This window comes from Sebastes fasciatus, chromosome 4, assembly GCF_043250625.1.
Source record: "Sebastes fasciatus isolate fSebFas1 chromosome 4, fSebFas1.pri, whole genome shotgun sequence".
NCBI classification, from domain to species: Eukaryota; Metazoa; Chordata; class Actinopteri; order Perciformes; family Sebastidae; genus Sebastes; species Sebastes fasciatus.
The window spans coordinates 25,935,589-25,950,746 of record NC_133798.1 but is presented as its reverse complement, the minus strand read 5'-3'; the positions used below and the strand labels follow the sequence as shown (position 1 = coordinate 25,950,746).

At 41.6% G+C, this 15,158-nt stretch overlaps 1 protein-coding gene across 2 annotated transcripts in view; it reads right to left on the bottom strand.

The window, feature by feature from the left end:
• sema3ab (sema domain, immunoglobulin domain (Ig), short basic domain, secreted, (semaphorin) 3Ab) overlaps positions 1–15,158 on the bottom strand; it is a 76,619-nt gene that overhangs the window by 51,899 nt on the left and 9,562 nt on the right. The window contains exon 1 of one of the 2 annotated variants that reach the window (XM_074633183.1): positions 630–646. The exons of the other annotated variant lie outside the window; for it this stretch is intronic. The gene's annotated coding sequence lies outside the window, so the exon portion shown is untranslated. Of the gene's footprint in view, positions 1–629; positions 647–15,158 lie in introns of those variants that run through there. 2 annotated transcript variants of the gene reach the window in all.

The window sequence follows — 15,158 nt, the reverse complement described above, 5'->3', positions numbered from 1 at the left end:
TTAGTTCTAAACTAAATACCGCAACTATGAAACATGGCCCAGAAACATGCAAAACAAATGATAATTGAAATGCAAAACAAGTGTCATATTGAAGAGATTTCCTCGAGATTCACACTAAATCACTCACGCAAGAGCTGTGAGTGTTTTCCTCTGATAAAAATCTGTGTATAACTCCAGACCAATATGCTTATCATGAGACTCTACAGACTCCATAAAAGCTTTGACTTTATTACTGAACACTTCATAATTCCATAAACTGGGCTGCCATCATAAATCACACACACACAAAGAGTTGCTGTCCTAGTTACTACATGTGATGTGATGCGAAAAACACCAGGTTGAGTTATGAGATCACATGGCATGCCCCCCCCGGATCTGTCTCCATATCTGTTACTCAGCCCAACAACAGCAACAAACTGTAAGGGAGACTCATTTTATTGCCATGACAAAGGATGCGATCACTGAACTCCTTACGCTGACAGCATGATATCAGCGATGACAAGACAATAGACCTCTCTATGGGTAACCAACAACAACTGTCCTGTCTCCAACCTAAGACAGACATATCAAATCTCCTGTAATAATACTGGAAGAATGCTGTTGAAACAAACAAAAGGGTGTACACTTACAATTATTAATCCAGATTGATGTTTGTATAGAGTTCCGTGTGTCTGAGAGAGTGTGTGAGGGTGCGTGAGAGAGAGCGCCTGTGGATGAGTGTGCATTGAGTCCAGCCTTGTAGTGGTGGTGGGGGTTGGAGTAACAGCAGATCAGTTTAAGTGGGCAGTAATATCAGTCCTCGCTACATCACTCTACCATCTGCCAACCACTGATCATTAGCATCTCGCTGGCTCTCTCTCTTTCAAACATAAACACAGTGGTGCTTGTGTGTACACACACACACACACAGTTCCTTCCTTAGTTACTGATGAAAAATCATACCGGTGTGTGAAAGTGTTGATGCGTCTCACAGAATCACCTGGGAGAAGAGCGGTGACGTCAGCCACTCTCAGAGGAGGACAGGAGCTGGCAATGGGCATGCCCGCCTGCTGCCTGCCTCTGTGGGGAAGCTGGGAGTGTTCACTACTTGGCAAAGAGTGAGAGCAAGACAGGGAGAGACAGGTATACGGGGTGAATGAAGACTGAGTGTGGGTGGGGGATCACAGATGCGAACGTACGGAGAGAAGATGTGCCGGGATACAAACATCGTACCGCAGAGATTTAGCCAACGAAGAAACACTCATCTGTGACTCATTCATGGAGACTGTGTGACTGAGTGTGTCTTCCAGATGCCACAGACACATAAAAAAGGCTACAGTACGTACGGACTACGGTTCCCAAATGACAAAGATTTACAACTCTCCAAAGTGCTGTACGCAGTAGAACAGCCTGCCTGGTAACCATTCAGAATATTCCAGCAGATCTTTCCTTTGCAACAGTCCAACATATGACTTCATGTGACCCGTTTACTCTATGTCCTCATTCAGAAAACACATACCAACGTATCAATGAGTATTAATTTGGAGACACGTGTCATCACTTTGAATTAATGGAGTTCACAGTCAGAGCCGATTAACTACATGTCCATTGAACCTGGACCACAATCCATTAGCCGTTAGAGGAATGGAACCAAGTACAGTCTTGGCATTGCATGTGGTTTTCATCAGCACACACACTGTCACTACCATGCGGCAATGGAACAGCCACATATCCAGCACCTAAAGGGCAAGCACTTTCAAGACCACTTCTAAGGCAGTATTTCCCTCGATTCATATATTTGCACATCTATATTCAGAATCATAAAGCAAAACACGAGCACCACACCACGCCCTGTTTCTTCTTTCTTTCTGCCCATACCATAGACTGTATGGAAGAAGTGGACGTAGTCACCGTGACATCACCCATTAGATGGTAGACTGCCGTTTTGAAGCATCGAGTTCAGCATTTTGGCTGTTGCCATCTTGGTATTTAGCCGTCGCCAGCTTGTTTTTTTGCAACCAGAAGTGAAACAAGAGGGTGGAGCTAAGTACAACCGAATGCTGAATATAAGACGTTTTTAGGTGGCCAAAATGTTACAATTAACTTTCATGAACTGAAAACACACTGTGAAAGGGTTAACGTTCTAAGACGAAACATGGACAACTCCCAGACCGGACAATGACGTGGTAGCAACCTGTCACAAGGTAGCCAAGCCCTAAAGCATACCCTGCTTTATGGTCTATTTGACTCTATGAATGAGCATCATGCTGTATTAAAGAAGACTTGAAACTAGCGATTGAGACCATAAACTCATGTTTACAATGTTTATTGAGGTAATAAATCAAGTGAGAAGTAGGCTCATTTTCTCATAGACACAGACAACCAAAGGAGTCGCCCCCTGCTGGTTATTAGAAAGAATGCAAGTTTAAGGCACTTCCACATTGGCTTCCACTTTTCAGACCCGGAGGTTGCCCACTGGTGGTGTGTATTTGTGTGTGTATGTCTGTAAATTAATCCATGCTTGTGTATGTTCTCATATCATCAAGCACCTCAATGTGCAGATTCTAGTCAATGTAGAAAACCAAAATATCACTGAATATTCCGGCTGGATTTGACTACATTCAGAAAGGATTTTACAACTCTGGAAAGCTATCACCGCAGCAGTTATTTTCTTCTTTGTTTCGACAGTTGATATGTAAGTACAATCACTCTGGTTACAAGATACAGTATATCTTAAGTTGGACATACACTATATGATTTTAGCCCGTTTCTGACCCGAATTTTGAGCCGCACTACTCATTTTAGAGTTGGACCTAATTTCAGCTTCATCTGGTGTCGTTTGTTGTGCAGTGCACAGGAGGGACCAAGGACCGATTAACTTCTCCCAACTGGTCGTCGGACAGACTGACATGTCAGAAATTTCTCTCGCAGTTGAAGCAGAGCCACGAGCCGATTCCCCAACATCTGTGCCTTTTTTTTTTTTTTACAGTAATCAGAGCGTAGCCATCAAGATAACAATTTACAATAGATATAGTAAACCGTAGTTAGCTTACCTCCAGTTCTCTCTGCAAAATGGACAAGCCATACGTCTTCCTAGCCACCGAGAGTCCATATACGCCAGCGCCTCTTTCTTTTTAGACATTTCAGCAGACAGGATGGCACAGATGATCAAGGCAATCTGCCTTGTTAGCATTGTGACCCGTACAGACCTTTGCTAGCAAACAAACTTTACCTTTCAAACAAATCTTTATTGACAACTGTCAACAGCCAACTGCGGGCGGACAGGCCATGACTTTTTTCCTTTTTACATGTACAGTTTGAGCACTCAGGTCGTGGCTGACGATCGGCCCGTACAGTGTGAACACAAAAAAATCGTGAGCTTTGGCTTGCAAACGATCGACTCGTACAGTTGGAGTAGGAGTTACACAATACATTTTATAAAATCATACAGTGTATGCCAAGCTTTATCTGGAATGTGTACTTGTGCATACTCGATCACGTTGCATCAACTTTTGTTTACAGGGATCTCTGTGCCAGCATGGTGGTCTCATTGGATCGAATGAGGAAGCCAAGTTTCTTTTTGATGCATCGTTAATGTTGGTCTGAACACCGTTTTACTCCTCACAGTACAGTGATGTTTAGCTCACACTGCCAAGGTCATACTGAGCACTGCCAACTGGCAGTGGGACACTTGACAGCATGTCAATATTGTCAACTCAGGACAGGGTTTAGCCGATCAATAGTAAAGACACCGAGCCACGAGCTTTCACCGAGCAAAGACTCAGAGTCAGATCTGTTTTCATCACTCACCAGCTCGTAATGGAACGATGGTAATCGGATACAAGAGATGCTTTCTAACCATAAATTCTTCCCATACATGTCTGCCTTTCACTCAGAGGATTTGAAGTAGTGAGGACCCATTTCAAATACTATGCAGTCAGCACTACTTAACTGGCAGTCAGCACAATGGTGAAGTCCCAACCAACACATACGACCACATACACACACACACAACGCACTCGTGTGTGGCTGCTATTGATACTGTCCAGGAAAAGTGGCTATTTGTGGGTATAAAATAGGCAATTACAGAGACCACAGCAACCGATACCGACTTGGCAAACTGTTTGAGTAACTGTTTAAATTTTTATTTCTGACAATATTATTATTATTTTACCACAGAAATGATCAATAGCTCCATTATGTCCCTCTAATGAGTGTTTGAAATGATTGATAAATAGTGAACATCTGTAGTAGTAATTCAGTTCTTCCACATTCAATTTTAGATGTGTGTGTGTGTGTGTGTGTGTGTGTGTGTGTGTGTGTGTGTGTGTGTGTGTGTGTGTGTAGGGGTTGAAGCTGAAGTGGGTGTCTGTCCTGGTCCCTGTCCCAGGCTGTGCTCACCAGGGTCGTAAAGTTATCCCGTGTCACCACAGGACTATTGGATGGCTGTCAGCACGCTAAATTAAAAACCACAAGCACGCAGCGTTTAATTTCTGTGTTTTTACCCCTAACGGAGTGGACTGCCTGCCGCCGCCGTGCTGAGAAGTGTGTGTGTGTGTGTGTGCGCACAAGGATGCACGTATGTGTGTGCGTGTGTTACCTTAACAAAGCCTCTCTGTACTAAGTGTTATACTGTCTCTCCTGCCTGTCTTCCTACGGGGAGAGGGCCAGACAGACTGGCTCAATCTAACAGCATTACATAAAACAACATGGATGAATAATTCGTCTGTTATGAAAGTGTTTTTTTATAGTAGAATAAAGTACATGATGAATGGTTGAACTGAGGCATGACCCGTTCCGTCAGCAAAATCAAATTAGTCCAAATGACGAGACAATTACGCCTGACCAAAAAGTTGGGTCTGAGGAAATTCAAGGAACAGAGGAGCCAAGAGATAGCAAGAAGTCTCAAAAGATAATTATGTGTCTGTACAGATTAGCATACTGTTGGTGAACTTGGTAAACAACAGTTATTCAAGGCTCCAGTGTGATTAGTGGCTTAACAACAGAGGAGCAGTAGACCAGGTTATGCTGTTTACAAGCTTGAAATTAAACTTCATTGCCTAAATTGGTCTAAGTTTTTCATTAAAAGTCAGTGAAGCCCAAAGAACTAAAACTTTTGTAACTTCAGCAGATCTGATTGAATGAAAGAAAGGAGTGTTCTGTTTACAGTAATAAAAGAAGTTGGGGATGTAAATGTGAACTTTCATGCACTCTGTGGTAGCCACATTCATGGCAGACCTTTCACCAGTAATCACGCATATTAGGGTTCAGCCATTTTGAATACGTGACACTTCCTTGACCTCCTTTTGTAAAGAGCACTGTGCAATGGAGACGCTGCAGATGCCCTTTAACAACCTGCACCATGGTAATGCAGAAGTGAGGAGAGAAACGGATGTGACCAGACTGTTATTAAAAAAAAATGGGAAAAAAAATTCTGATGACAAAACTTCTAACCTTGTCCCAGATTTATACAAAGTGGAGAGGTCTTTATAACGGTCATGTTTAAACTAGGGCTGTCAAAGTTAATGCGATAATAAAGCATTAACGCAAATTTGTTTTAACCCAACTAATTTCTAATTTGCAATTTTTAAGGTTGTAGCAGGCTCAGATTTAGTAAGGAGGCTAAATAACGCTCCAAATTTACACTACATTTTGGTGATGGTCATGGCCATTTTCAAAGGGGTCCCTTGACCTCTGACCTCAAGATATGTGAATGAAAATGGGTTCTATGGGTACCCACGAGTTTCCCCTTTACAGACATGCACACTTTATGATAATCACATGCAGTTTGGGGCAAGTCATAGTCAAGTCAGCACACTGACACACTGACAGCTGTTGTTGCCTGTTGGGCTGCAGTTTGCCATGTTATGATTTGAGCATATTTTTGTATGCTAAATGCAGTACCTGTGAGGGTTTCTGGACAATATTTGTCATTGTTTTGTGTTGTTTATTGATTTCCAATAATAGATATATACATACATTTGCATAAAGTAAGCATATTTGCCCACTCCCATGTTGACAAGCGGATTAAATACTTGACAAATCTCCCTTTAAGGTACATTTTGAACAGGAAAAAAATTTACAATTAATTTGCGATTAAATATTTTAATTGATTGACAGTCCTAGTTTAAACGGACGGAAATTAACTCCGAATAGCTTTGTACTGCAGTACAAACTGAAATATGTACTATATTGTTTTCATTATTGTGACTCCTAACTGTTCGGTGCATTATTCTTACAATATCTACCCATAAAAACTAAAGTATGGTTTAGTTCATATTACTCAGGTTCCCACATGTACACTGAAACAGGTTGAGGTCTCTGTAATCACTCCTTCTGTTCATACTAGCCATTAAGAAACCCTTTCTAAATGCGATAGTGAAGGGGAACAGACTAAAATTCCAATATTCAGCTGAAGATAATATGAGGCTTCAGTCTGAGGTGGATAAATCAAGTGGTATCCTCCAAAATTACAGTCTTTATAGTAAATTGCCTCGTTGTGCAGGCCCACCCACATAAATGGCTGGGCCCCTGAAAGGGTCCGGTAAATGGGCCCTCCCCAAATCTGCTTTACTCATGTCAACACGTACGCATGCACATGCACATGCACATGCCCTCTTTCTCCTACTAGACACATGTAAACTAAGAGAGACTTACTCATTGATGGGGGCTACATACAATTCACTCGAACATTAGCTAATAATAGTTAGTTTATATAATTTTTTCATGCGTACAGAGCTGGTCCTGACCCGTGACCCATTTGCTGACACACAGTCACACCTGACACCCCACTGCTCCCACTACAATCCTCCCTCCTTTAAAACAGTTTGCTCCATCTGTCGGTCTAAGAATAAGTAGACCTATACAGAACAGAATGATAATTAACATTAACATTTAATAAGAAATTGGAGAAAATAATAAAATATAACACTGAAGTTTGGCTCTGCTGCCTGGTAATTAGTCCAGTCCTCACAATATTATACAATTAGCTTTGGCTATACAATGTTAGCATATAGCCTATGGTTGCATGGCACCTATAAAATTATAGATAACAATGCAATTATTGATTTTATCAGCTGCATCAGGTCCGTTCACGTTGGCTCCCCCAGATTTCAAATATAAAATACTATTTATTCTAGGCAATAGCTTGGCTGGATACTTGTAGGTTATATTTACTGAGAGATGTGCATCCATATTGGCCAGTATGCCCAGCTAACCAACTGAGAGACCAGATACTCATTGCTCCGTTTTAAACCTATGTGTGCCCATGAGGAGTGCCATCACGTCCGTATATTGTCTGGACTGGTTCCCCACAGAGTCTGATGCTGGAGTTTCATTTCATGCACGAGCATATGAACGCGTTTTCCAAGCTGCAGTTTATTAACACCATTACCCGTTGACATTTATCAAATGTAATAAATAGTTGTATTTCACTCTCATTTTTGTCAGGCACAAACTCACAGAATACAGGCAGACCAAGAGATGCACTTCCCAGCGAGCTAGTTTAGCAAGACCGACAGACTAGAGCAGGGGTGCCCAAACTTTCTTCCTTGGAGGGCCAAAACTGGGACTTAATGGTGGGCCATAAAAGCATACACCTATTGTAATGTATTGTTAAGATGCAGAATAAAATGTTGCTAGGATCCCAAATTCCCCCAATTGTATATTATTTTAGCTTTTACATAGTTAAGCACTTAAAACCCACCTACCGAATACAATTGGGCTCATTTTCAGTCATACCCAATATATGCAATTCCAAGACTGTTTAGGGTCCCCAGTATGCAGAAATATTCAAATACACCATTTTTAGAATAGGCAAAAAAACAAAAAAACATTTATATTGCATTCAAAAAACTGCATGTTCTTGCCCCAAACTGCAAATGATTAGCATAAAGAGGGCATGTTTGTAAAGGGGACACTTGTGGGTACCCATAGAACCCATTTTCATTCACATATCTTGAGGTCAGAGGTTAAGGGACCCCTTTGAAAATGGCCATGCTAGTTTTTCCTCGCCAAAATTCTGCCTAAATTTGGAGCGTTATTTAGCCTCCTTCCCAACATGCTAACTTGACATGGTTGGTACCAATGTTAGGTCTTCTAGTTTCTTAGTATACCAATATCTTCACTCTAGAACAGCCTGCTACTGTACAACCTCTGAAAGACAGTAAAGTCACTGGAGCCAGTGAGATATCGTGTGCACAATGTTGACTATGACAGGCAGATTATTATCTGACACAGTAAATCCCTGACGAACTGCTGTATAAAGTATCTCCTCCAAGAATGTCTACAAAAGACATTATCAGAGGTCTGGTCAGGCTGCAGCATATCAGATGGAGAGAGAACGGCAATGGGGTATTTAATCAGAAGTCGTCCTGTTTAAACAGAAAACCAGCGCCATAAAGGCTGGACTTCAAACAATACAGTCTTCATATCTATATCTTCTGTTTCCATGTATGATGCAGTATCGCTCAACCGTCCACATCTACTTCTACTGTGATTTTCAATATTATCAAATCTGTTTTTGAATACATCCCACTAAAAAAAAAACTTGCCCGGACTTGTTGCAGCTGTTGGGTTTTACAGAAGCAGGAGAGTGCAAGTCATAATCATGAAGAGGTAGGATGTTTATTCTGGCTGGATTTCTGTCTCTGTGACTGTTAAATGTCAGTCTGGAGAGAAAATAATGTTCTTGTGACATTCCCTTGTAATAATTAGACTATTTTCTCCTGGAGATATCTTAAGACCAGTTCCTTACTCTTAACTTTTCCTTGAATGTGACCCAGCCAGAGTAAATGGTTAATAATTTCTGAATCGGTGAGAAATGTCAATTGCACACTGTAGACTATGACATACAGATTATTATCTGACATGGTAAATCCCTGACGAATTCCTGTATAGCGTCTATCCTCCCACAAAGACATATCGGAGGTCTGGTCAAGCTTCAGCGTATCATATAGCCAGGATGCAGAGAGGGTACGTCCTGTAGCTGACTAAAGTGAGTGGAACCATCTGTGGGGCATTAGAGCTTTAGTATGCAGCCCCTTGTCTTCAGCTGTATGAAAATACACACCGGTCTCTCTAATCTGACCTGCCCAGCCTTACTATTTATTATTTCTACCTGAGACGGAAATGTTTGGTAACTGGACCTGCGCTGGACTGACGACTGCGTGGACTGTAGAAGAAGAGGAGCTCCAGATAGGTGTGTTCAGGAGCACTGCTAGCAATTACGGACCCCTTGAGAACAGCACGTTTTGGGCCCTGAGCAGACGTTCAGGCCGAAAACAGTCCTACTGTTGCAGTAGGGGCGTGTCAGCTACCGGTGAGACATGAAATATGATCCAGAAAATCCAGATTGAAAACTAGATCCATGAGTTTGAAGGCTTATTGGATGCCAAAACACCGCACAGTGTTATATAATACTCTGAGACAGGATTTTAAAACCCTGGAGAGTTACCACAGCGGAAATTATTTCATCTTTTGTCGCAACTATTACGAGATACATTAAGAATGTGTCCCCCTTTTTAACGTTTACAATCGGTGTTATTAAGTTATTGTGTAGCTGATTGTGACATCTGTGATCCTGAATGAGTGAATGTGATTGATCGGGTGAGTGTCTGTGGCTGGTACATGATGGAAAAAGCAGCTGGACCACAGAGAGAGAGAGAGAGTGTCTTTGAGTTGTCACAGTGCTACGGAGGCAACACTACACCAGTCAAATTTGACAGATCTTCTTCTGTTTAAGCCTTCCATCCACATCCGCATGAGCTAGTATTTTCACCATATGGCTTTTCAAAAAAACTGGACTCCTATCATTCACACACTTGAGTTGCTCTCAACCATCTCCACCTTTTTGTTTCAAGGGCGGTGGGACAGCAGCTGTTAGCGACGCTGCAGACCGGTGTCTGCACATGTGTGTTTGTCAGTTCAGCTCAGGGATCTCAGGAAACTGTGTGAGTGGAAAGTGTCTCCTGGCTCACTGTTATTATTATTCACTCACAGGTGAGTCACGTGATGAGTGAACAGCATAACAAAAAGGCTATGTCTCTCTTTCTTCACAGTTTTTATTTTTTTATTTTACTCCACCAGTTTCTTTTCTCTGGGCGTTTTGCCACAGGTGGCTATAAACTGGTGTGTGCAACAAGGTGTTGATTTACACACACAGCAGGAGCTCCACATGGTAACCAGGACCAACCAAGAAAGAGCAATATAAACAACACCTTGTGAGTTAACTCTGCAGAGAGGAAGAGGAGGGGAGGGGCATGAACTCAATAAAGATTGAAAGTTAAATAGTGTAAACATTTTCTCAGGACCTGGGGGGTGATTGGCACTCAGTGGGAATCTTAGGGCACGCAAACACACATGCTCACCCATATGGCCCTTTCCGACATTGTGTAATTTCAATGACATAACACAAACTGTTGCAGTGAAGGTGTTGTTTAGCAGTATGAGCATTTACTACCATTAGAACTTAAGTATTGTATTGCCTGATTCGGAAAGCACAAGCACTGAAATTGGAGCGTCCTGGTATTACCTTTGCCAGAAAAAGCCACGTGCAAAACTAAAAGCACAATACGTTGTGTTAAAAAAATAAGTACATTTGAAAAAGTATGTAGCTTTAGCAGTAGTACTATCACACCTCGAGCCGTAAATGTATATCATTTCTGCTGTTATTAAAGTAAAAATCTTGAATATTTTTCATTTAAATAAAAGTCTGTTAAGTCACTATCTATCACCGAATGAGGTAAAACAATTGTGATTGACCCTATATCCCGCTGATGAAAGTACTGCAATATTTATATATTTGCAGTATTAGAACTGGGTGTCCGTAGCGACATTCCCGAAAAAAATGCAGTATTAAGTTACTGCTAATGCAAACCGAACATTTCCTACTACTGCAGTTTCACATTAAAAGCATTTAACTGGCAAAACACGAGTTGACTTTTATCAGTCACAGGAAATGCAACGTGTTTGTCGGTGAAATATTGAAATATTGCAGGGAGTAATGTAACGAGAAGTAGCAGAAACAGTGAGCTGTTAGATGAAGAGCTGCATATCTACATCTCAGCAAGGTAACCAACTCGCCTACTTTCACTTTTGCTGTTTACAGACTCATTCCATGAGCAGCATAAAATCAGATCACAGTTGCCCACAGAATGATGGAAAAGGTCAATTATTTCACGACTTCTTTATATTAACGATAATATTTAGTTTTGTTGCTCCCAGTATTATTACTGTAGTATTAAACCTATTTACTGTTACCACCGGTAAACAGGGTGTCACAAAATCAACCAGGAATGAAATCTTACGGACTGCCACTTTAACACATGTCACATTAAAGTAAAAAATGTTTATTAATGGTAAAAGCAGCATGTGTGAAAGTGCTTGCACTCACAAAAACGCGGAGAGACTCCTTGTAGGTCATCTGTCTGGCCTCAACACCTGGTCAGTGAGCGGAAATGAGTGGTCAGCCATCTCAGGACAATGGCCTCAGTGTCCAACCAGCTCTGACCTCTCACACACTCACAGACAGTCTGCAGAAAACACTCACAGCGCCATGGGAGGCCTCGACCAACTGCACACTGCACTGGCCTCTGTGATACTGTCCATGCATCCTGTTGCTGTCAGCGTCTCTCTCTCTCTCTCTCTCGAACACTATCTCTCTCTCTCTCTCTCATCCCTCCTTTTTCTCTCACCCTCTCTCTTTCTGTTGCTTTCTCTCACTCTGTCTCTCACACTCTCCATCAGCTTCATCATTTAAGATGTTTGGCCAGTATCAAAAAACTGTCAGCCCTGGGATGATGTTAGATTGAATTGTTATCCCAGTCTGGCCCTGCATACAGTACATTGTCCTTGTATATGTGAGGGAACAATCATGGGTGGGCATTTTGAAGTTTCTGGTTAGACGGTAAATCTAAATTACAGAGGTATATTTATGCATATATAAATACAAATTGAGGCAACAATCATGACAGGGAGGAAAGTGATATGTTACGCTAATAGCTGTCCCACTAGACGTCTTTTTATATTCTCTTGAACCACATGCTATGCTGCCCTGCTAAACCACCGACTAAGAACAAGGGATGTAAGAGATGTGGAAATGGGAAGAGGGAAGAAAAAGCAGAACCAAGGAGGTGGGTGTGAAAACAGGTCATGTAAGCTGGAGAATGTGTTTTCTTACAGCCCATTCACCTCCACAGCAGGGCGGGGGTGAACAGGCTCTATATATATAACTGCAGTGAGGGTGCTTTGGTGTGGCTGCTCATCTCTCTGCCCTATAACTGACTCCAACTCTACAGACTACGACGGTACTAAAGTACAACCACAGCTTCCTGTTAGCTTTCATTAAAGCCTGGTTAAACAGAGACGGATCGCTTTGCTCTCTTTTCAGACTCATTCAAAAGTCACTTCATCCCTAATATCCAAGCAAGTATACGGTTATATGAATCTATGTTTAAAGTAGGGCTGTCAAAGTTAACGCGTTAATGCAAATTTGTTTTGAGTAACGCCACTAATTTCTTTAACGCATTAACGCAATTGATCTTTCGGAGGTTGCAGCAGGCTCAGTTTTAAAGCTAGAGTGAAGATACTGGCATCATATGAAACTAGAAAAACCTAAGGAATCAACCATGTCACACTAGCCTGTCATGAAGGAGGCTAAATAACGCTCCAAACATATGCTACATTTTAGCGAGGAAAAACTGGCATGGTTATTTTCAAAGGGGTACCTTGACTTCTGACATCAAGATATGTGAATGAGAATGAAGATACTTGCGTCATATGAAACTAGAAAACCTAAGGAATCCACCGACCAATGTCTTACTAGCTCCGGAAAGGAGTTTAAATAACCCTCCAAACGTATGCTAAATTTTGGCGAGGAGGGGTCCCTCCTAAATACTTGTCATTGTTTTGTGTTAATTGATTTCCAATAATGAATATATACATACATTTGCATAAAGCAAACATATGTGTGTATTAAATACTCGACAAATCTCCCTTTAAGGTTAATTTTGAACAGATAAAAAAAAGTGTCATTAATTTGCGATTAATCACGATCAACTATGGACAATCATGCGATTAATTGTGATTAAATATTCTAATCGATTGACAGCCCTAGTATAAAGGCATGAAATTGCCTATATATCCTGCTCCCCTTGTTACAACACTTCTTTAAAAGTTCATCATTTTAAGTGAAATATATCCAAGATACTATATTTCATAGTCGCAGCAGTACATTAATTGAAAAATTCTTGTTCCTTGTTGATAATTTTATACACACTTAGCAAAACTTTTGAAACTTTATCATAAAATGGCCCCACAGAGCTGAAGAGGTAGATTTAAAAATGTGTCCACTGCTGTCCTGAGTGATCAGCATTCAGAGTGGGGAGCTCTAGTTTAAGTAGATTTTGAACCTTAAAGGTCGAACCACAACCTCAGCTTGCCTGAGAGGGAGAGAAGCCGAGGCAGTACTTCAATCTGGTGCCTCGTCTGTGATTAATGGGTGTGAATGTGACCCTGAACTTGATGGTGGACCTTTGTACACTGGAGACCACATACAGAAACCAGTAAAACACACATACACCGCACACATACAGGAACTGTGTGAAATAAATAGCTCATGTGTGAGGGGGGGTGACAGCCAGAGTTGTATTTCTACTTGCGTTTGTGCTTTGTGGTTGCACTGCAAAAGAACTTTAGTCCATATTGCTTGAAAATGACTTATCACATACTCAGTTTAGGTTTGATATTCATGGCTAGTTCCTGAATAGTTTGCTCTGCATAAGGATGTTGTGTGGATAAATGTCAAGTTTCTAGCTCCAGTAGTCAGACATCTCCCGTTGAACAGCTCATCCATCAGCAGGAGTCAGACTGGCTGCAGGGCTCTGGGTCACCTTACACCGTGTCTCACACCACAATCCCTGTCTCCTCTCTACATTTTTACCCTCTTCAACTAGGGTTGAACAATTAATCGCATTCAAAACCGACATTACGATGTCATAAAATGCGATTGGCAAATTGCAAAAGCTGCGGTTAAAAGAGAAAACAACCAGAGGGTCACACGCTGCCCTCCACATGACATGTGTGAATGAGAGTAGATGAAGAAAACAACTTTTAAGATGTCACGCCACGCACAAGCTTTGATGCTTTTCCCATATCGTTCAGCCGTTAACTTCTTTCTTCCTGATCTCGTATCAGTGCATCATTCCTCCCTCCTTTCAACCTGCGACCTCTCCCCCTATCCTTACTTCTGTTTTCTCTCTCTCTCTCTCTCTCTCTCTCTCTCTCTCTCTCTCTGGCCTTCTGTACTTCTTTTTCCCCCAGGCGCCATCACTCTTTCCCTTCCTCCCTCCCACAGGCTGGGCAGTAAAACAGGAGCGGGCTCATGGGAGGCCATTAACCACCAGAAACGCAGCATTAGAGCTCTGTTGCAGAGCAAACGACTGCAGACTCTTTTACACAACCACTGAACCCAGTATTGTAGACCTGCACTGTGCAACAAATGGGACCAGCTGTACACCGATAACAGAGATCAGCAATAGATCAAGTACATATTTTTTTGTATCCAACATGATGATGACAGTTGAGACTTTATTAATTTATTTGAATGTGTCTCAGCTCTGGCTGTAGATCTAGAATACACACAATACAGAATAACAGGCTTCCTGGTTTTCTAGTCAAGACAACGTATTACACATTGAACTGTTTAAATTTAAATTAATGTAATTTTATAGAATGAGTGTGTCGGCCCACGCATTAACGTAATCGATCTTTCGGAGGTTGTAGCGGGCTCAGTTTTAAAGCTAGGGTGAAGATACTGGCATCATATAAAACTAGAAAACCTAAGGAATCCACCGACCAATGTCATACTAGCTCCGGGAAGGAGTTTAAATAACCCTCCAAACTTATGCTAAATTTTGGCGAGGATGGGTCCCTTGACCTCTGTACCCACAAGTCTCCCCTTTACAGACATGCCCACTTTATGATAATCCCATGCCGTTTTGGGCAAGTCATAGTCAAGTCAGCACACTGACACACTGACAGCTGTTGTTGCCTGTTGAGCTTGAGTTTGCCATGTTATGATTTGAGCATATTTTTTATGTTAAATGCAGTACCTGTGAGGGTTTCTGGACAATTTATCATTGTTCTGTGTTGTTAATTGATTTCTAGTTATAAATATATGC